This window comes from Ochotona princeps, chromosome 11, assembly GCF_030435755.1.
Source record: "Ochotona princeps isolate mOchPri1 chromosome 11, mOchPri1.hap1, whole genome shotgun sequence".
NCBI classification, from domain to species: Eukaryota; Metazoa; Chordata; class Mammalia; order Lagomorpha; family Ochotonidae; genus Ochotona; species Ochotona princeps.
In genome coordinates, this window is record NC_080842.1 from 39,319,323 (window position 1) to 39,341,962 (window position 22,640).

At 43.3% G+C, this 22,640-nt stretch overlaps 1 protein-coding gene across 6 annotated transcripts in view; it reads left to right on the top strand.

Annotated features, from left to right (window-relative positions):
* PTK2B (protein tyrosine kinase 2 beta) overlaps nt 1–22,640 on the top strand; it is a 128,100-nt gene that overhangs the window by 41,268 nt on the left and 64,192 nt on the right. The window contains exon 1 of one of the 6 annotated variants that reach the window (XM_058670041.1): nt 10,612–11,016. The exons of the other annotated variants lie outside the window; for them this stretch is intronic. The gene's annotated coding sequence lies outside the window, so the exon portion shown is untranslated. Of the gene's footprint in view, nt 1–10,611; nt 11,017–22,640 lie in introns of those variants that run through there. 6 annotated transcript variants of the gene reach the window in all.

Here is a 22,640-nt window from a genome sequence, read left to right on the forward strand (position 1 = left end):
CAAGTGTTCCAACAAACACTAACAAACTCTTTTAGTTTCATTTTTCAGTACATTTTTGAAGTATCAATGAATGACAATGTCCCATATGTTTCCTTGAGAAATCATGTGATATACAGGATAAGGAAATAAGTGCTTTGTCTGCCATCTTCTAGATCTGTGACTTTGTGAGAGTCACTTGACCACCCCATGTCTCAATTTCCCTAAAGATAACACAGCAGGAGATTAATAATGTTAGATTCTTTGGTTTGCTTTGGAAATTAAATGAGGAAATATTTGTGATTGACATATTAAAAATATCCAATTCAATGTACTATTTGAAAGTTGTTTTATGAATGACATGTACTCCATCTTAGAATGCAAAGGGCACATTCGGTCAAAAGGGAATACATTTGGTCAAAAGGACCTATTTGTTGGTCATTTGCCTTCCTGCCATTAAACTAACACTTAGGCATTCAAACAGAAGATAAGGCGAGGCTTCCACCTGGCATTCCTGACAGAATTCCAAGCAACACCACTAACGATACCGCAGTTAGTTGTCAGAGTTTTTTGGGGTGGCTTTGGCACTCAGCCCTGGCTCATTCATCTCATCCTCCTCTTTCCTCTGCCACCTCAGCTTCACACCAAACTTGTTTGTCACCAGGACAATGGTCCCCAAGTAGTAACAGGAAATCTAAAATCCAAAAATGAAAATTATGGCTTTCGGTTCTTGGAGTGACACACGTTACAGCATAGAAAGTGTCAGGGAACTCCATGCCATCCCTGGCCCTGGAATTAGTCCAACTGCCCAGAGGACAGCTGCACCTCATCTTGCACCTCTTCCATCTCTGACCCCTACGGCAAGGCTGTCTGCTTCTTTTACAGCTAGACTTTGGACCAGTTCCTCCAGTTTTCAGTTCCTAGGGTTTCATACTACCCAGGTGATCTGCTATGGAAACAGCCCCATCTCCCCAGGCAACCTCCTCCAGCTTCTAGGTCTAGCTCACACATCCTTGTCAGAGGACACCAGCCATTACCAGGCCAGGACCACAGCAGGCATGACAGTGAGTGACCATGAGCTACATACTTTCCTTCCTCACTACCTAACTTCCTGGAAAGTACTTCCTGGGCAATTCTGTTTTTGCATTATGCAAGTTTCTTGCATCTGAGCCTGTATCATCAAGGTGGGCAGGGAGTCCCAGGTAAAGCTTCTGGACATGCAGAAAAGAGACAAGCTTCGAGGTTACCCCCAACCCCAAGTACACAGTGTTGGTCTTTGTGTAAAGAGGAGAGGGAGCTTCTGGGAGGAGGCTGCAGCCTGAGAAACCAAATTGAGAGAAAAATGCAGGCTTTTGCCTGTCATTTGCATGCAATGTCTGGGCCTCTTCCATATTTGGAATCTCTCAGGATTGAAAAAGAAGAGAAAGAAACGCCAAAATAGGGCAGCAAGCACTGTTATGTATTTTAAATGTTTACTTTCACCAATTGATAGTTTTAAACACACACAAACTCTGACAGCAGAAGTGGACTCATTTGGAAATAATGTCCAGGGTGCTTTGTCCTGCAAGGCCCCTACTGAGTGACCCTCTCACTTTTACAGTAGCCCAGCCCTGCCTAAAAGAGGATCTAGTGGCTGTGGGGAGAGTGCTAGAGCCTTGGATTTCGGGCAAACGGAAAGTCCAAAATGTGTGTCCTGGAATACAGCTGGATGCACTTAGTCCTGCTGGGACTGCTGAGGGCCTGAACAGCCCAGTTCTGGGCTTTCCTAGCTGTCCGTTCTCAAAAGTACCTATTTTAACGGGGATGCAGGCTGTGGGCCCCATGACAATGGGCTGACTCCTCTTTCTCTCTCTCCCCCGTCTCAATCTCCTATAAATGCAGTAGAGGTTACTGGGGGAAAGGTCTCCATGACTGCCCATCAAGAGCCAGAATACCACACACAATAGATACTGTGTGTCAGGCCCAGGCCAAGCCTGTTTTGTTCATGATATTGAGCTGTCTGTCTCTGGATCCAGTCCCCCACTTCCCTTGCTCTCAGCTTCCAGGAAGCCTAGGACCATCTTTTTGTTGTGCTGTGGGTGAGTAAAAGGCTGTCCAGAGGTTCTCATCAGAGCGGGTGAGCATGTGGGTGAGGGAGAGGACAGGTATTACTTCAAACACTGTTCTTCTGACAAGGACTCTTTCCTTGACCAAACTTGAGCCAGGTTCCTCTGAGAGCTCTCTTGGCCAAACTTTGGCCTTGACCCATTAAGACTAGTACAGCAAGAAACCTCATTCCCATTGCTGTTGCCACCGTTGCTATCTTTTTTTTTTTTTCGTTTTTTTTTAAATTATATTTTTTGCAATCTTTACATAGTTAATTAGGGAAAAAAGGTTCAAGGGTTATAGGGAAGGGGTAAGACTATTATTTCCATATTGTTTCCTTCATGTCACCGTTGCTATCTAATCCTGCTCCTCCTAGCAGTTGACCATCCGTCAATTCTCTCACCCTGCAATTGCTGTAAACCCTCTGCTGCCCCTACCTTTATAATAGGACTTGAGATCATTTTTTCTCTCTGTTGCAACAGACTTGAAAAAATTCTTGCCTCCTCAGCTCTGTCCAGTATGATTTCCCTTTTGCTCACATGCACATACACACAAATGATTAATATAGATGCTCAGTGAACCCTCCAGTTCCATCTCATTATTTCTTCTGCTCTCAGAAGGCTACTTGGAAAGGCTTTTGAGGCCCAAGGAGAAGGAAAACGTTTGTCCCATATGGCCGTGGAAACCCCTGTCAGGGGAGAACTGAGCATTGTTCCTAGGGCCTGGGAGCAACTGCATAGCTTCATTCTGCCCCGTTATGTTGTTGTGTCAGCATCTAGGCCCTGGAGCCCCAGGAAAGAAGAATCACAGATACCTTGGAGTAAAAAGGAGGAAGAAAGGCAGGCAGCCAGAAGTAGAAAGAGCCACCAGAAGTGTCCCCCTTCTCCTGGTCCTTCTGTGTTCCCATCCCTAGAAAAGGGCTGTTCTAACCTTGTTCCTACAGAGGCATTCTCTGTCATTAGAGGCGTTTTTCAGCATATCTATTTTGGAGCTGCAGCTGGTTGCTTCTTAGAATAAACAGAGCTGTGATATTGGGATAAAAGAAGAAAGGAATATCATCTCCTCTTTATGCCTCCCCTACCAGTACTTTCCTCTTAAAGGCCTTGCTTTGAGACCCCTCGCCTAAGCCCCCTACCTCTTAGATCCCCTCATATGCATGTGGCGGTCCCTAGACCCTGTGCTAGGCTTAGATACTCTAGGGTTTCAAACCTGTCAAGAACTCAATGTCAGGTGACACAAAAGTTCATGTATGTGTTAAGTAGTCCTTAATTATAGTGCATGAGACCAGAAATGTTTGAATTTCAGATTTCTTTGGATTTTTGAATATTTGTGTATATGTAATGATACCTTGGTGATGTGACTCAAGTCTAAACACAAACTTCCCTTGTGTTTCATATGTGCCTTAGACATATAGCTTCAAGGTAATTCTACACAAAAATTTTAATGTGTTATGTAAGATCGGGTGTGGAATTTTCCATTTGTATGTGTTCAAAATGTTCAGATTTTGGAGTATTTCAGATTGTGCATTGTGGGGTTAGAGATGTTCAATCTATATTAAATACTTAATTAAAAAAGTAAGAGCTGATTCGGTCTCCTCTTGGAGTCTCCTATTGTTTATATGAGGCAACTGAGGTCCCCTCTTGGGGCATGCCCAGGCTCTCAGAATTCCTGGGAGTTAGGGTAGTCATCATAACACTCTGACATCCCATTTCCTCATGTCTTACGATGTCATTAAGAGAATGGCTGTATTGTACTGAAATCTTTGGAATGATGATCTTGATGCTGGAGGGGACAGAAAGAGAAATCAGACCATTGTTCATCTTGAACAAAACAGATGTTCAGTACCCAGTGTGTTTATGGACAGGAATGGCTTCCAAGAAAGAGCAGGGCAGTTGAGAATACATCTTAAATACTTGGAAGGGGTTGGGTAGATAGATCATTAAGGGTCTACAGCCAACTTCTTAATCATTCCTTTATGTACTTTCTGCTGCGTGTGTGTGCTGTATCTGAAGCCCCTCTCCCTCCCCTACCCCTTGCCTGACCTTGATATGTTTTTCCTTTTATAAAATATGTCTGACTACACTCACCCCTAGTCTGTCTGCTAGCCTGCAGTGCAGTTTGACCCACCAGGGACTCAAACATAACACAGAATGCATGGGGATGGTGATTCTTGGAAAGTAAACACTGCCACAGAAATCTTCTTCCTGCCCAGTGTAAAGCATGTCAGCAGCCTCTTTTCTCTCTGTGGTCCACTTGGGTATCGGATCTGCTGGACTTCTCTGCTACCTGAAAGCAAGCCTGAGACAAGAAGAAGATCTAAGACTCTTGCTGTGGGTTTCCTCTCTTGGTCTTGTTTTTTTTTTTTTTTTTTTTTTCGCAGGTGATGCTGTGGTTAGACTTTAAAATTAGTCTTTAGAAACCTTGTACATAGCTCAGAAACAGAGCTGTTGACTTGAGGGGTAGACCAGAGCTTCCTGAGTGGAAAGGCACTATGGGCTTTTCCATTGGCTGAGAGAGCCGCAGGTGTGAATGTCAGGGTCAGCCACTGGAGACTGGCCTGGCTGTTCCTGCACACTGGGAGGGGCTTGGGGTCAAGAATGTAGATTTTAAACTCAAGTGAATTTGGGGGTATACCGCTAGTGTGTCTTGGCTTGGTTATTACAGGTATCTGAGATTCCATTTCCTTACCTGTAGTAATGGAGACATTAACAGTACTCTCTCAGTATTTGAAAGAATCATTCATTCCTGAAATCAACACTTAACGTAATGAGTATCTCCCATGCATCAAGCACTAGTCCAGGAGCAGGTGTAGAGCTACTCGCACTAGTCCAGGAGCAAGTGTAGAGCCTACTCGCATAGGGTGGGGTGTTGAGTGGATTCCATGGGAAAGTTTATATGCATTGCTAAATGTCAGGCCTGATGTGTGGTAAGTACTCAGCAATACACACACACACACACACACAGAGAGACACACATATATATGTATATATATATATATGTTGCTGCTAAACTGAACACTAGAAATATGTTATGGTGACTAGGTCATGACCAGAAAATATATTTCACCTGATGAAATGTTCAGTTGCAGCTGACTTCTGGCTAAGGAGATGGCATCACTCAGAATTGCCCTAAGAAACAGAATGAACCAGAGGTGAATATGTGTATAAGCAGAGGCTTATTACAAGGAATTGGCTCATGCAGTTGTGGAGATCGGCAAGTCTGAGACTTGCAGTCTGCTAGCTGAAGACCTCAGGGAGCTGAAGCCGGCTGGCTGAACACCAGTTCCAGTTTGTTTCTGGGGAAAGGAGGAAACCAGGAACAGAGGGACAGACTTTATTCTATTCAGGTCTCCAGCTGATTGGATGAGGCCACTTTACTCAGTCCACAATCAAAATGCCAAACGCATCCAAAAGTACCCTCGAAAATCCACCCAGAATCCTGTTGGTCAAGTATCATGGCACCTTGTAGACAGTCAAGTTGATGTGTAACATTAAACCTCATGGTTGGAGTGGTTGGAGGAAGGCAACAGAGAAAGCCCTTGGAGAAAAAGCTGGACATCTGGCTTGTGCTGAGTGATGTCTCTGTCTTGAAGGGAAGATAATTCTGGTTCAGAGTAGAGCACAAGATGCAAACTAGTGGTGTGGGGCTTGACCCAGATATATATATTATTTAATATTGTGTTTTGCAAGTCTGTGCCAACATTTACTAAATTAAAATGTTAACCTTGAACGTTTGCATTTTCAGCTTCTTCCGAGAGTGGTGATATTTAGGTCAGGCCTCCACAATCATTTGGCAAACTGACCACCAAATCCACACCAAGCCTGCTCTCCTTGTCTAGGAACCTGCTGTCCTGTTGGCCTGGCCTCCATTAGCCAGGTCTGAGCAGCAACACTCATGTGTGTGACCATTGTTGTCACTTAAGGAGAAAAAAAAACCCTGGCCTGAGATTCAGGGTGGGTCCCTTTGACCCCAGTGGAAAACCCATGTTGACAATGTGCTGTGTTTTCTCTTTGGGAGAACAGAGCAAAGAAGGCAGTGGGAGGCTGAGCTCAGGGCACACACCCACTGTCTGGTGCCCTAGGCTTCTCACAAGCTCTTACGAAAGATTGCTGTTTCAAGTGTCCTTTGGTGACTGCAATCCTCTTTTTGGGAAAGGACCCTTGGAGGTGGTGAGGAAACCATCCTCTACAACTAGGGAAAAGTCAAACAACTGAAGGGATTGGCCTTGGGCTGGAGTTGCAAGAGGACTGACAATCCTCCTTGCATTCGTGTTTTATAAATCTGTGCCAGTATTTAAAAACCAGAGACTTCACATTAAAGCTCCCATGAGAAGCTTGATGTTGCTATTTAGAGGCTGCCATCTTTTCAGAGAAAGAATCTTTTCTCCTCATTGAGACTTGAACCAAGAAATACTCTGAGAAACAGCCCTGAAGGGTAGAATCTTCTAGCATCACATAAAAGTGGAAAACATGCCACTCACTGCCTGAGCACAATGAAGCAAATGGAAGGATGTGTAGGTGGCAGAAGAAAGACTTCCCAGGAATCCAGAGATGCTGCTTTTACAAAGCTGAAGGGTGGTCATGCTGAAGAGGGATTGAGCCAGTTCTGTGGATCCCAGCAAGCAGAAGTCCTTTCAGAGGCCCACCAGCTGTGAGAGGCAGGTTTGTACAAGCAAAACTCCTGGAAATAGAAAAGATTGGGGCATCAAGCAGTACTTGGCTGAGTGGCAGGCAACAGTGATCACTTGTTAAACCTGAGGCTGCTGGATTGCGAGTTCCAAATTTTTTTCATGAAAGATACATGTAAAAAATAAAAATATTTGCTCAGTGCATAAGTGGTAGGCTCAAGGGGACTTGCAAGCCCAAAGGGGAGTGTATTTACACCCACAGGTTCAGAGAATGACCAACCTGTTCTGAGACCAGCTGGGCCCTGTGCTAATTAAGTATGTATGATATGCAGATGTAGGGGTGACCACCAAAAAGGAAGAAGTTTTAACTTACACGAATCCCTGCACGCAATGAGGGCAACAAGGAGAAAGCACCATGATGGGCCAGGAAGCAGAGGAAGTGAGAGAAACTTTGAGTTGGAGTCTTTGTTATGTTTTCAATGGAAACAGGTAGGATGAGTTGATTCCTGTGTGGTTAGGACAAGTAGAGAGTGTCCCAGCTTATGGAAGTTGATAAATGAAGGCACTAGGATTTGATCTATGGCTTGGTTGGTTAGCATATGGATGTCAGGTTACTGAGAATTGACTAACCCTCAAAGGAGTATTCCCTGCAGGGCCATCAAGGTTCCAGATGTTAACATTTCAAATACAGAAACTAGAGAACTTGGTTATTGTAGGACCTTACCCGCATGCCCCAAGGGCTGAGGGCATCAGCTTCTCCAAGATCTCCAGGAGAGAAACACTGGATCAAGTGGTGTCTCTGCTTCTTTCTGGCCCTGAGATACTATGAATCCAATAGCACGAAGAGCCAGGAGTGACCAGAGTCCAGCCTTATTCCCTGTTTGAACAGAGGGGCCCTGTTCCCAAATAATCCTATGGGTCATGACCAGTCACAGGGTTAATTGCAAAGCAGGGTCTGGAACTTGATGTTTGTCTACCATTCCATGAATTTGAAAGGGGCTGAAGAGTGCAGACCAGGTGTCTTTATTGGTAAATCCTTGAATATTAGGATAACATATACTCAGAAATGCCTCTGTCCATGAATTCCCTTGGGCAGCAACATGATGGGGGCAGTAGTGCAATCTTTTACAGGCCAGCAGGACTCCTCTGATTTCCTCTACCCTATCCAGGACACATACAAACTCTTGATTGCCCTGGTTTTGGAGTCAGGAATCAGCCCAGAATAAGATCTCAGTCTGGTCTGAGTCTTGCCCTGAGTCAGCTGATGTTCCCTCTCTGGTGTCAGCCTTACCAATTGTCATCTACTCATTCCTATTAAATAAAGATGGCATTGCCCTATGCACCAATTCTGTCAGGTAAGTCTGGGTAGACCATCTATGTTTCTAATGATTTCCTCCTGAGGACCATCAAGGTTCTGGAAACCATCAGATTAGATAATCTCTGAGATCTCCTTTTTTTTTTAAAGATTTGTTTATTTTTATTGCAAAGTCAGATACAGAGAGAAGGGGAGACAGAGAGGAAGACCTTCCATCCAATGATTCACTCACCAAGTGAGCACAAAGGCCGGTGCTGCACTGATCTGAAGCCAGGAGCTAGGAACTTCCTCCAGATTTCCCACATGGGTAAAGGGTCCCAAAGTTTTGGGCTATTCTCAACTGCTTTACCAGGTCACAAACAGGGAGCTGGATAGGAAGCTGGGCTGTCGGGATTAGAACCAGCGCCCAAATGGGATCCTGGTGCATTCAAGGTGAGAACTTTAGCCACTAGGCCACTGTGCCATGCCCCTGAGACCTCTTTTAATGCTAAATCCTGCAATATTGTGATCATGTGGGTGAGTCCATGTGGGTGAATGAGTACCAATGCACCGCAGCAGAGGACTAGAGAAACATAATTATATCTTTAGCTACTAAGTGGTGGAGGGCTGAGAACCAGAATCCAGACTTCCTGCCTCCTGGGGCTCAGCAGGCCTCTCCCAGTTATAAACTGGTGTACTCAGCTGTATATGAGAAGTGCACCGTGTCCATTCATGCCTGGCACAACCTGTTTGTTTCCAGAAGGACTGTGGGCTGCGGCAGCAAGCAGGACAGCCTGTGTTCTGGATTCCTTCTTCCCTCCCCTGGCACTCAGCCATGCCATTAGGCACTTGACAAATGATGGTGATGTTGACAGCTTAGAATAGAACCCAAGAGTGGGAGGTTAGTCTGCTCAAACGGTGCTGTGGGGACAAAGGGGGCTGTGGTTGTTACCTTAGCACAAGAGGAGCAGGGACCAGGTTTCCAAGTGGACTGATCATCTGCAGGAGTGTCAGGAGTCACATGTGTGGAGTGAAAGGTCTTAAAGAAGGCCCAGGAGTGCATGACCTTGAAATCCCATTCAGCTCCACAATCCTAAGATTTAGAGAATAGGGGCTGCAGGGCAGGTTCAGGACCAGTGTGCTTGCCCAATCTGCTATCCTCACCCTGGTGTTACTGCCTTGAAAGAGTTTCAGTTACCATCACTAATGTCTGCACATCTCATCTAAATCAATTCCTACAGACTTCTTGAAGTCAGGTCTAAAATGTGCATGTGGAGTCAGTGATCCTGGTATGCAAAGATTTGTAAGCCCCTCCAAGTCAAACCATCATGTTTGTCTTCAATCCTGTGCGTAGAAGCAGAGGCTGGCCATGCCAAGCAAGGGTGAGGAGGGTGCTGCTCACACTGGTGGCTCTGGAGGCCAAGCTGCACCTGCAGGGGGCTGGGGGTGAGGCTGGAGGACCATCTAACACAGCGCAGGGAAGGTCTCTTTATCCCTGAAAATGGGTCTAGCAATGGATGGGTTATTGATACAATGGGTCTCTATCATCAAAATGTTTGTGTAGAATCTAAAGGAACCAGATGGATTCTGAGGATCTGTGATTGTGAGCAAGACTTGGTGCTGGGGATTTTTAATTTTCATTCATTTTTAAGTGAGAAAGTATTAACATGCATGCTGTCATGGTTGAGCATGCTGGCTCCTCCCCACAGCCAAGATTTCAGCTTTGTGTCACTCAACGTGTCTGGCTGCAGTTTCCTTATCTCTAAAACAACAGAAGACTAAAATACGTATATAATTCCCTTTTGGCTTAGTCTTATCCTCTTTACCAAGATTCCAATCTCTTGTCTCTTTCAACTTTCCCTTTTTTCTTAATGACGTTCCTTCCTCTAAGCATTTTCCCCCTTAGCTCTGATTTCTCCCTCATAACCAAGTTCTGGGATCTTACTGCCAGATTTTTAGACCATATCCGGCACTAGTCTAGTCTGTATTTGCACAGTAGTGCCTGCATTCCATATCCGATTGCCTGGATTCAAGTTCTAGCTCCACTCTCAATTCTATTTTCCTGCTTGTGCATATGCTGTGAGATAACAGCGATGGCTCAAGTGTTTGGGTCCCTGTCACCCACCCTGGAAGATCTGAATTGAGTTTCTAGCTCTTGGATTTGGCCTGGTCCACTGCTGGCTGTTTCAAGAATCTGGGGAGCTTTTAGGAGCTTTCTTTCTCTGTGTTTCTTTCTGTATCTGCCTTTAAAATAACTAAATAGATAGGTGCTTTTAAAAAGTTTTAAACTGGACTTTAAGGAGTCTGGGGTCCTTGCAGCTCATTTTAAGGATTCTGCAAATATTGACGAATTTTCAACCAGATAATGAAAAATTAAGCCATCTCAAGGAACTGAGCCATTACTTTAAGTAGTTTGAAATATTCCTGCTTTGGACTCTGTTGAAAAAATGTTCTCCTCACCTAATGCCTTCATTTTCTGAATAAGAAAACTGTAGATCTAGACAGATATCTTTCCAAGTGGTATCTTGTCAAGTTACTTGAGTCTCTTTCTGAGGTTTGAGTTGGATATGATTCCACAGAAAGCAGTGTCTTAAACTCCTGTGACTGTGCATGCATGTGCCCACAAGGAAGTCAGAACATTCCCAGCAAAGCAGAAGTAGAATTTGGTTCCTTTTGGAACTCCAGAAAACCTGGATGTAGGCCTGACCCTCATACCTCCCTCACATTCACTTCTGCTTGTCCTTGCCCAGTGCCTTCTGGCCCACTTCCTGCCTGAGCCCTGCTGGGAAGGGACTAGCACAGTGCCTTTAGTTTCTCTCTGTTCTGGCCACTCCCGCCTACAGTGAAGTGAGTTTCTGTTCTTTCTTCTGACTTCCTGTATGCCTCGGAAACCTCAGCCTCAATGAAAGAAGAGTTAAAAGGCTGGGGACCGTTATGCCAAACATAGACTCTGACCTGACGCTGGGGGAGCTGCATCTGTGATTTTTCTGGAGACAATCCGAGCATTCACACCCAGTGTGACTACGAAGAGACTGTAAGTGCTTGGGGCCCACAAGTGGTTGAGGAGCCTCCTTATTTCCAGGCTTGGGTGGAAATGTGTCTGAAGAGGAAGCCAAAGTGATTCTTTAAAAGTATTTGTCACTGAAACCAAGCCAACATTAAATGGGAAAATGTCATTTCCTCTCTGCTATGATGGTTTTCTCTATTTCCTCTCAGAATCCAGCTTAGTTGTAACCATGAAAGCACTTTGTGTAATGAATATGCATATAATCTTTGGAGTTTGTATTTGACTTCAGTTGACTGTGCCCCGGTGTTCATATGAACTGTGTGTGGGAAAGATAGGAGTCCGTGAATGAGAGAATTTGCACCTGGTGAGAATGCACCCTGGGGAAAGCACCATGGTGGTTATCATTTTTTTTTTTTTTTTTGTAGATGGCTGCTTGCTAAGCTTCCTGTCACCTAAACTGCCATTCTCAGGGTCTTGCTTTACAAACTGTAACCTCTTCTTAGAATCAACGGTCAGTTCTCTCTCTGTTCAGCCCTGACTTTGGGTCTGAAGCCTTTCTCCCCATAGCCTTTTTTACAATGAGATTTTGCAACCCTTCATGCTAAGGAAATTTTCAGTTGAGTTTTTCTCCTTGTCTTTGATTTCCTTTTTCTAACCAGAGGGAAAAAAAAACTCCTGTTCCAAATTCAGTAATGGTGTCAGTAATGGTGAGTGGGAAGTGGGCAGCCTGGTAATTGGGAGGCCTGGTTCCAACTGAGAGGTTGCTCAGTTTGCTCATTTAGTTCCCTTTAGGGAGACTTGGGCCAAACCAGCAGCTCCTAACTCTCTCTGGGCCAGTGTCGTATGATCTGGAATAGTGGAGAGGGAATGAAGGGGAGACATTGGCCAGAATACCGACATATGCACATTACATCTATGAATATAGCCTTCATGCTGTGTACATTTGCTCTCTAGAATGTATTTGTGACGTAGAATGTATGATATAGAAATCTACATGAAGACTACAGTTAATCACACTCTGTTGTATTCTTGAGATTCACTGGAAGCAGCTCTTAAATGTTCTCACCACATGCACACAAAAGTGACAATTGTGTGAAAAGATTGATGCTAATTATCTTGACTACAGAAATCAGTTGACTATATATATATATATATATATATACATCAAAACCATGCTGCATGCCTTATGCACAATTTAAATGTAAAATTTGAAAAAACCAATTACATAGAGTATTATTTTTAAGATGCAGAAGGCTAGGCCCTATCCAAATATCTATCCAATAGGGTGTGGTACCAAGGCTTGGAGATGAGTATTATATCCTGCTGATGTCAGACTATAGACAAGGGACAAGCTCATGAACCACATGCTGTTTGAGGTTATATTTTGGGGCTGACAGTCTTGTTTTTCACAATTAGAATCCAGAATCCCAGAGGATGTTATTGTGCTCTGTACTTCTACATGGCCTTGCCTTTAGGAACTTACGTTGGTCAGCTTCAGTTGCTCATTAATGAGATGAGGGACCATGGTAGCTACCTGTTGTTGTCAGACTTGAGTGTGTTTGCCATACATGGGAAGTGCTAGCTTAGCCCTGGGCTGGAGAGGTCCTCCAGTTTATCTCTCAGAAATATACTGTTTGGTGAGCTTGAAGGATGGCAGAAGGAGACACATGTTCCAGGTCTCAGGGCTGGAGAGGGAAGGACCCTCAATGCATTGTCAGACCACTCTTGGCTTCTGAGGTGAGTTAAGAATTGAAAGTAATTTCTGTTGTCCTAGGCTTCTTTGTTGCCAGATTTCATTGAAGAACTTCTCTGCTCTGTTTATTCCAATCCTGATCTGGGGTAGGATTCAGAAAGGAAACATTTAGGGTTACTTTCTGAGATCTCTCCTTGAGCTCTGTTGGCTAAATGGAGAGTACATAAGATAAGACTGAGAGGAACTAAAGGCAGAGCCAGAGAAGAGGACCAAGTTGTTTTTAAAGTTTTATTTATGTATTGGAAAAGCAGAGTTACATGAGAGAAGCAGAGAGAGAAAGAGAGAGAGAGAGAAAGAGAGAGAGAGAGAGAAAATGAATGTCTTCTACCTGCTGGTTTACTTCCTAAATGGCTGAGCCAGGCCGAAGCTAGGAGTGCAGAGCTTCATCTGGGTCTGCCACATACAGGGGCCTAAACACTTGATTCATCTTCTGTTGCTTTTCCAGGCATACTAACAGGGTGCTGGATCTGAAGTAGAACAGGTGGGTCTAGAACCGGCATCCATATGGAATCCTGGCACCACGGGTGGCAACTTTACACCACAACACTAGCCCCCAGGATCAACTTTTATCCTTGTGTAATCAACTTTACATATTCTCTTATATATTTAAACAATACAGCAGTTAGAGAACTTAAGATCTGCTAACTGTATTTCTAAATGTAGATATGTTTTATGTAGTTTTAATCAGTATGTAAATCCCAGTCTTTGTCACTTAACACATTTTATATGCATCTCGTGTACTACTACTCATATTTTTGTCATCACTTACCATTAGGGATGTTGCTTAAATTTCTCCCTGTGCACTTCCCTGAGCTTTTTGTTCTGGCTTTCATAATGTCACTATTATAAATAGTACAGCTATGAACATCACTGCTGAAAGATTCACATCCCTCCCCCTTAATATGTGGGATATGTTTTCCAACACTGAGCAACCAGACCAGCACATAGTGGTTTCCTATTGAACCAGCTTGTCTTCAGAAAGACAGTTCTGAACTAATTGGCAGTGATACGAGTTTTATTTCAAGCCCATAAGCATAGGATTTTATTTTTCTTTTCGGCTCTTGGCTTGTTGCATGAGTCTGTAGTGGTTCCTGAAGGTTGTTTAATTGTCATTTTTAATTACTCAGGATTTTTCCACCTATTTTTACTTTTTCCAAGTCTTCGCCAAACACAGGTGGCATTCTGTTTGCTTGATGGGACATCTAAGTTGTTGTTTTACCCAGTTTACAGTGAGGGGGAAGCTGATGGCTGCAGGCTACAGATGGAAGAGTAGTTGCATAGGTGATGGTTTGGGTGTCTGTTTACATCAAGCAAATTTGTGGTGTACACTGGATTTGCAAAAACTGACAGATTGGAGGTTGGCAGGTGGGGAAGCTTGTTCAAAGGGATGTTTTTGTTAATTTGAAGGTGGCACTAGAAGCAGGGGACAGCACCTGTGCTGTTAGACCCATGTTAATGCTTTTTAATTTTAAAAAAAAAAGCACTTGGGTTTTCTTTTAATGACCATTTCCTATTGCTTACTAAGTATCTCCTAAGAGAAGCTTTAGTGAAACCCCAGATAGTCATGTGACCCATTTTGTTATATCAACAACCTGCACTGCTTTCAGTGCTGCACAGCTAGAGATGGATGAGCTTGTGTGTGAGGAGTTTCTGTCTGGGCAGAAGAGGCAAAGTTCAGAGTAGTGGGCTCACTGATGGCACCTTAGGCTGCGACTGTGTTTGTTGAAGGTAGGATGGGAGATCTAAGGGCTGGCCTGAGCTCTGCCTTGCAAGAAGAAAGTCCCTTACTTCCTCAGCCTCAGAATGAGAGTTACACCTGTCTTGGGAGGTAGCAGCAAGTTATTAAGGCTGTAAGCGCCATCTGTGGCTGCTCTGTGTGTGATATGCCCAGGTAAGAATCCATCCCCTCTTTGTTCTGTCGCACAAGTAAGTAACTAAGTAACTAAATAAGTAAGTAAATAAATAAATAAATAAATATATCATGACTTGGATAAACAGGTTGCTTCTGTTCTTTTCATGGGAGCCCTGCAACCATTGAAACCAGCAATCCATTTTCTCCCTTCTTTTCCACTTTGGGTGTCCTGAACTCTGAGAACTGGGACTTTTAGGCAGTGTTGAGCTGTGATCAGTGTTTACAGAGCCCTGGAGGTGGGGGTGGGAAATCTCTGGCCTCCTGTTATGGATTTTCTGGTTACCCCAACACTGCGTTAACTTCTTTGGCTGCCATGTTGTAGCAACTGACAGTAAAATTAGCTTAAACCCTATTTATCAAGCCCTGCTGCTGCTAAACCATGTTTTCTTCATCCCAACCTAGAAAGACTTTAAAATATCTGCCTCAAAACATTACATTCATCCCATTTAACAAGCTGCATCTTGTTACATCTGGTGTGTCCTGCCTGCCAGCCCATGAAAACTTCAGGAATCTTTTTAAAATATTTTGTTGAAGATTTATATATTTATTTGAAAGTTAGAGCAATATAAGTAAGGATAGGGAGAGGAAGGGAAGGACTATGAAAGAATGAGAGCAAGAGATTGAGAAAGAAAGATAAATCTTCCATTTGCTTATTCACTCCCCAAATGGTTTAAACAGCCAGGGTTGGTCCAGACCAAAGCAAGGAACCATGTGTCAGGAACTCCATCCTCACCCTCTGGGCCATAATGTCACCTCCTCTGGAATGCTTTTTGGTCAGCCAAAGAAGTTATCATCTGTTTCAATCTCCTGTTTCATTTGATTTATTGTTTGATATGCACAAACCCCTTAATAGCAAATTAAGAGATGTGGACAAGTGGCAATTCAAACAATAGCTGGTCCTCCAGGTTAATATACCTGGTAGTCTTGGAGAAAGCCATTTTACCAGGTCTGAATTCCCAAAATCATCATCTCAGCTCCTCACAGCCTCTCAAGAAAAAGGGGAAGAACTCTATCAACTGAAGCACTGACAGTTTGTCCTGGAACTTAATTTCCTTGCTCGACAACCAATTTTGTAACCCACTCAGAGAGAGAAATGAGGCTTTCTGGAGTCAAGAATATGATACAAAGTGGATAAACTGGAGGGAATTTTATCTTGAGGTTGAAGATGAAAAACTGTGGCTCTGCAAGTTACAGCTTTAAGGGGCATGGGCAGGAAGAGCTCTTTAGAAGAAGGGATCCCGCTTGCAATTCTGTGTGCTTTCCTGTGCCTTACCTGTTGCTGGTGGCAATAGCGTCATGGAGAACCGTTGGAGATTCAGGATCAAGAGTAAGCTTGAGACCAGTGACTCTGAAACATATCCTTGTGGCCTGGATAGACAGTGATGTGCAGGGACCACCTCTCTCAAGTTTTTCCACCCAAGAGATCAGCAAATACTGCTAATCCAGACATCCTTGCCCTGGACTGCCAGTGGCTTAGCACACCCCCAGGTCCTTGTCCTGACTGCGCCCTCAGCTCCATCCTATGACCACATTCAGACATTTAAGATGAAAATCTGTTTTTCCACAGAATGAAGTGCAAATTCCTTATCACATTGCTACCCTGTAGTCTCATCTAACAACCCAAGCCATCCTCTGCATCAATCTATATATACATCATGTCATACAGTTCCCTAGGCTCACAGGGTCACCTTTTCCTGAAGTGCCCAGGCCCAGTAGTCGGGTCCTCTCCTGTTCTCTTCTGTCGTTGTGACTGTGACTGCAGCTCCCTTAGATTACATGGCATGCTTAAACTGGTGTGTGTGTGTGTGTGTGTGTGTGCGTGTACATGTACACTTGTGTGTTCGTGAGGCTATAAATGTCTATTGGACAAGAATCCCCTTCTGTTTATATTTCCAAACTTTGGTCTGGCTCCTGAGATGGGGAGAGAGAGAGAGAGAGAAGAAGAAGAAGAAGGAGGTGGAGGAGGAGAGAGGAGGAAGAGGAGGAAGAGAAGAAAAGGGGATAAGAAAGAAGTGAGAAAGGGGAAGGGAAGGAAGAGAAGGAAACAAGCAGTCAAGTTATTTAAGAACTGGCAAATCTAGGTGAGTGTGAAATTGTGAAGACTCAGGAATGCAAACTGGAGAAACAGCTGTCTAGCTGCGAAGTTCAAAGGTTTCAAATTAGTGAGGGGAGACAGGATCTCTTAACAAGGAAAGATGGTGAACAGTGTTCCTGGGTTCCCCTCTTACCCCCCCTGAGGGCCCACCCAGGTCCGCCATTTCTCTGGGTTGGCAGGTACTGGCAAGAGCTCACTGTGGGTGGGTAATGGGTGTGGGGGTGAGGAACCAACGTGTGGTAAAGTCTTAACAAATGCTTTTTGAATTGCAGTGAATTATAGCTAGTGACAATCAACCCTTCTGTTTCCCTTCCTTTACAAGGTCTGGGGAGGGAAGCTTGGAGAGGAGGGAAGGGATTAAAGAAGGGTGGATTGGGCAGGCAGAAGGCTGGCTCCACAGGCACTGGATGCTGAAAGGGCTCGGACCAGGGAGGGAGTGCTGCTTTGTCCAGAAACACAGGAATGGCTCCCTGAGATTGCAAGGTCATTGCCAATTAGTTAAGTGGCTGTGCCCAGCAGTCCTTTATGATAGGAAAGGCATGCATTCCACATGTTGTTAATGTGGAAACAGTCAGGGGAAGTGACTCAGAGACAGAGTGGAAACAAAGTGTGTGTCTTGTGACATTCTGACTTGTGCAGAGCCAAGGAACTGGTGCTTTGGCCATCTCCAGGGAGGCTCATTTCCATGGAACACACTGCTGTGCACGCTCAAGCCAGATAATGGACATGTGTGAGAGCAGAACACAAAGGAGGGGTGATCTTTTTAGGTCTTCAAGGTTGTCATGATATGCCACTGAGATGCACTCATAGTAGAGTCTGGATTAGGCTGTTAGACTTGTGTGGCACTGGTCTCTGTTGCCTTACTAATTGTGTGATCTGGACGCGACAGCTTCTATAGGCATCATCATTTTCTCTTGAACTATTATATATCTTACAAAGTTTTTCTGAAGAACCAGAGATTGGAATGCAACATGTATTCAGTAAGTGCACCTTTACCTTATAATGCCTTCAAGGGTAAGAATTATGCTTTCCTGCCTACGGTATTTATCCCTGTAACCCTAGCATCTTCCCCACACAGGAACAAGCACCAGGTACCATGACAACATGAGGTATCTGGAAGGGAATGCAATCTTGCTCGGTGACCTCTCCTTAAGGCAAGTGAATGTCTTGCCATTCCGGAAGAGCACAATTAGTTTTATTCCTAAGATTCTCGGGGACTCTGAGATTGAACACTGTCCTTTAGTACCTTCTTTAGGATTGAGCCAAGAAGTTCTTATGGCCAATCAAAACTTTTCCTGTTTTAATTTGGTCTCATTTCCTCAAGTTTGTTATTATTGTTGTTATTATTATTTTATTTATTTATTTTTTTACTCTGACTCCTGCAGATCTGGGGGCAAGGAGGCAAGCTAGAATTAAGATGGCTCTGAGCCAGGGCTATTGCTGGTGCCTCAGAACAGAATGTTCTGCTACATCAAGCAGAGGGTCCAGACAGAGCAGGCTGTGGAGAGGAGCAACCTTGGGGTATCAGAGAGCCAGGAAGGAGGAAAGGAGAAAAGGGCTCAAAAATTGAAGAACAGAGAATTGTGTGAGTCTTAAAAACCGGAGTGAGGCTATTGATGAGAAATTAAAGCAAGCAGACAAAATATGGAGGAGCCAGACAAGTTCTTTTGTTAAAAACAGGAGTTGGAGCCAGCGAGTCATTTTTATCAATCCAAATTCTGCATTCAGGGATGTGCTTGGGAGCTTGACATCAGCCCGATGGAAATATTTACATTACAGAAATTGGCAGATGCTGCAGATCAAACTTTTTTTTCCCTTCTAGAGAGCCCTTGTAAAAAGAAACAAGAAATGAGTAATACAGGTAGTCAGACAAGACTTCAGAAAAATCATTAAATCATCAGCACAGGGACCAAGAAGTTCATCTGTGACTTGCTCCATTGCTTATGACTTTTTATTTATATTTTTCCATCTCATTCTTATGTGCATTCGTTAAGGAAAACAGGATGGGTGGGCAATTCCTATTTTATAGGTAAAGAAAATGAAGTTGGAAGAAGTTAAATGTACACACAAGCTTTTAGAGCCAGTCAGAAAATGAACTGGGTCCAGAACACAAGCAGAGTGTGAAAGAAGATTTGCATGGATTGATTGAGAGCTATGTTCTCTAAAGACATGGAGACAGGTGGCTGAGCCCATCCTTATACCTCTCAGTTACTTGCTATAGAGAGTTCTAGAGGTTCATTACAGAACTGTGTGTATGGGTTGGCGTTTTTAGTGCCATGTGTTGAGATATGTGGGCAGTACCTTTCTGGGCCTGGGTCTTTTGAGCAAATGACTGTGGATTATACACAACAAAACTTCAGTTTTCATGGTCTGAAGGCTAAAAGTCCAAGTCAGGGAGCCAGCATGGTGGGGTTCTCATGTGAGCTCTCTACTACTGACTTCTCACTCTGTCCTCAGTGGCAGACACAGGGTGACAGAGCTCTCCTGGGTCCCTTATCAAAAGGCACTGATCCCATTAATGAAAAACCCACCCTCATGATGCAATGACCTTTCCAAATTCTCACTTCCTAATGCTATCACTATAGAGATTTAGATTTTAACAAGTGATTCTAGGGACAACTCAGATATTCAGTCCACTGTAGGTGACAGCTTATCTCTGGAGACAGCCACTAATACCCCTCTGCTTCCTTTGTCCCCCAGAAAGCTAGGGTTTTTTTTTATTATTATTCTTTTCTTGTTTTTCTTTCTTTCTCTCTTCTCTCTCTCCTTTTTTTTTTTTTTTTAAACAAATCTTCTTCATGAAGCCCCTGTCCATCAACCTAGCTCACATAGATGAGATGCGTGGAGGCCACAAGGCAACTGGCTCCGTAGACACAGCAGATCCTGGAGCTGGGACCAGCTGCATATGTGGCATTCATGTGGCTAAATTTAGTACTTGCCTGTTTGCCTCCCTGACTAGAACAAGGCATTCTCTGTCATTTTCATGTCCTGTAGCAGAACTGTCATTCCCTCTGGCACACTCTTGGGCCATACCATTACACTATTCTACTTCAACTCCTAGCTGCCAATTCTGTGTCTTTGGACTAAGGACTTTCTTCCTGTACAGAACAAGATAGAAATTTTGGAAATAGTGACTTCAAGAAGTGGTGTATAAATGCCCCAGTTCTCTCGCTCTCTAAGTGGATATATAATGTCCCAGCTCCCCTAGTTCCCAGTAACATAAAACCTGCAGCTGCCCAAGTGGTAATTCAATGGATAACTCTTCTTTGACTGTCTCACATTTTCTATCACACATTTCCCACTCTCCTACTGGCATCCCCTGGAATTACCTTTGGGGGAATCCCAGAGCCTATAAAACTGTCACATAATGCAACGTAATTAATAATAATAATAAAAAGACTTCGATTACTAGTTGAAGGTCTGGGGAAACTCAGACATATCTCAACACCATAGCACAGTAGTGGGAATGTTGGCATATATATTGAGTAGATGTTTGCTGAAAAATGAAATGGAAACATCTAAGATGGATGGGTAGATAGTTAAGTGGATATGTATTTCTAGAACAAGTGTCTTTGTTGGTCTCTAAAATAAAATAGATTGAATGTTCTTTCCTCCATCAGTCTTATCTGTGGACTCAGGGATTTACATTGTCTGTCTCTTAACTAAGGGACATGTTCTGTTCCTTCCCTCATTTTTACAATTTCTCTTTCATTTTGTTAATATACATTTACAGTTTTCAAAGGACTAGATTCTTTTTTTAATTGCCATGAATTATTTATTTCTTTTAAAAATTTTATTATTATTATTATCATTTTATCACACAGATCCATAGGGCTTGGGATTTCTCTTATCCCCTTTTCAGTCCCCTCCCCCTCACTGAGTTCTCCTATATTACTACTATAGCATAGTTCTTCATAAACAGTCATATGCCCATCCTTGTGGGCATGGACAATGGCAGAGAATACAGCATCCTATTGTCAAGATATAGTAAACAGTTTCATTGGGAGTCCATCTTTGTCTGGAAGTAGAGATGCATACTGCATTGTATCCTCACATCTGGATATGATACTCTCCATTACACAGTTACTATACATCCTCTTAAATGAAAAGCCATAATACAAAATCAGCAACAGGAAGAAAAATAGAAAATAACAATGCCATGAAGTTAAATAACATGCTACTAGGTATGATAGTCTTCATTACACAGTTACTATATATCCTCTTGAATGAAAAGCCACAAAACAAAACCAGCAACAGGAAGAAAAAATATATTAACAATGCCATGAAGTTAAATAACATGCTACTGAATGACTAATGTGTTGCTGAAGAAATGAAACAGAAAATCAAGAGCCTTCTTGAAGAAAATGATGCTACTGTATGATCTATGAGTCAGTGAAGAATTTAATGAGAAAGTGTTTTGAAGAGATGAAGCTAAAACAAAAACATCAAAATCTATGAGATACAGTTTCTGCTGATCTTTGTTGGTGAGATATGTCTCCTGTATGCAACAAATAGGTGGTTTTTGTTTTTTGTTTTTGTTTTTAAAGATTTATTTTTATTACAAAGTCAGATATACACAGAGAGGAGGAGAGACAGACAGAAAGATCTTCCCTCCGGTGATTCACTCCCCAAGTAGCTGCAACCGCCAGTGCTGCGCCAGTCCGAAGCGAGGAGCCCAGAACCTCTTCTAGGTCTTCCACACGGGTGCAGGATCCCAAGACTTTGGGCCGTCCTTGGCTACTTTCCCAGGCCACAAAAAAGGAGCTGGATGGGAAGCAGGGATGTCAGGATTAGAACCAGCGCCCAAATGGGATCTGGCATGTTCAGGGCAAGGACTTAAGCCATTAGGCCGCTGTGCCAGCCCCTAGGGGTTTTGTTTTTTAATCTAATCCATTCATCTATGACATTTGATTGATGAGGTTAAGCCATTTACATTCAGGGTTAATATGAATGGGTGGTAAGTTGGTCCTGTCATTCAGCAAAGGATTGTTCATTGATTTAATCTTCTGTTGGTATTTTACTGGATGTTTTCACATTTGCCTTTGGTTTTGGCGGGCGCTATTCCTCTTTTCTATCAAGAGTACATCTTTAAGTATTATTTGTAAGGTAGGTTTGGAAAAGGCATATTCTTTTAATTTTTCATTACTGTGGAGGAATTTTATTTCATTTTCAAAGACAAAGGAAAGCTTTGCTGGGCATGTTATCCTAGGTCGACAATTTTTTGCTTTGAGAATCTGGAATATATTATTCCATTTTCTTCTGGCCTGTAGTTTCCTGTGAGAGGTCTCCTGTGAGCTTAATTGGCATTCCTTTATATGCCAACTGATTTTTTTTTCATGTGCATATTTAAGGATCTTCAGCTTGTTTCGATTGAGGAGAGCTTAATTATCACATGTCGTGGTGAAGATCACTTTTGGTCAAGCCTGTTGGCAATTCTGTGCCCCTCCTGGATGTTGTTTCCCAATTATTCCTCTATCTTAGGGAAATTTTCCCTTATTATTTCATTGAATGCAGCTTTAATCTCAGTTTCTCTTTTTGCGCCTTCTGGGAATCCCATAACTCTTATATTTGGCCTTTTCATAGTGTCTTTTAAATCTTGGATACTTTTTTTAACTTGCCCCAACTCTGCTTCCAGGTTTTTGTTTGTTTCCCCCTGGTGACAGGAAATATCTTCTTCTTTTTTTAAAGATTTACTTATTTATTTATTTTTGTAAAGTCAGATATACAGAGAGGAGGAGAGACAGAGAGGAAGATCTTCTATCCGATGATTCACTCCCCAAGTGAGCGCAACAGTCAGTCTGCACTGATCCAAAGCCAGGAGCCAGGAACTTCCGATCCAAAGCCAGGAACCAGGAACCGCCTCCTGGTCTCCCACACAGCTGCAGGGTCCC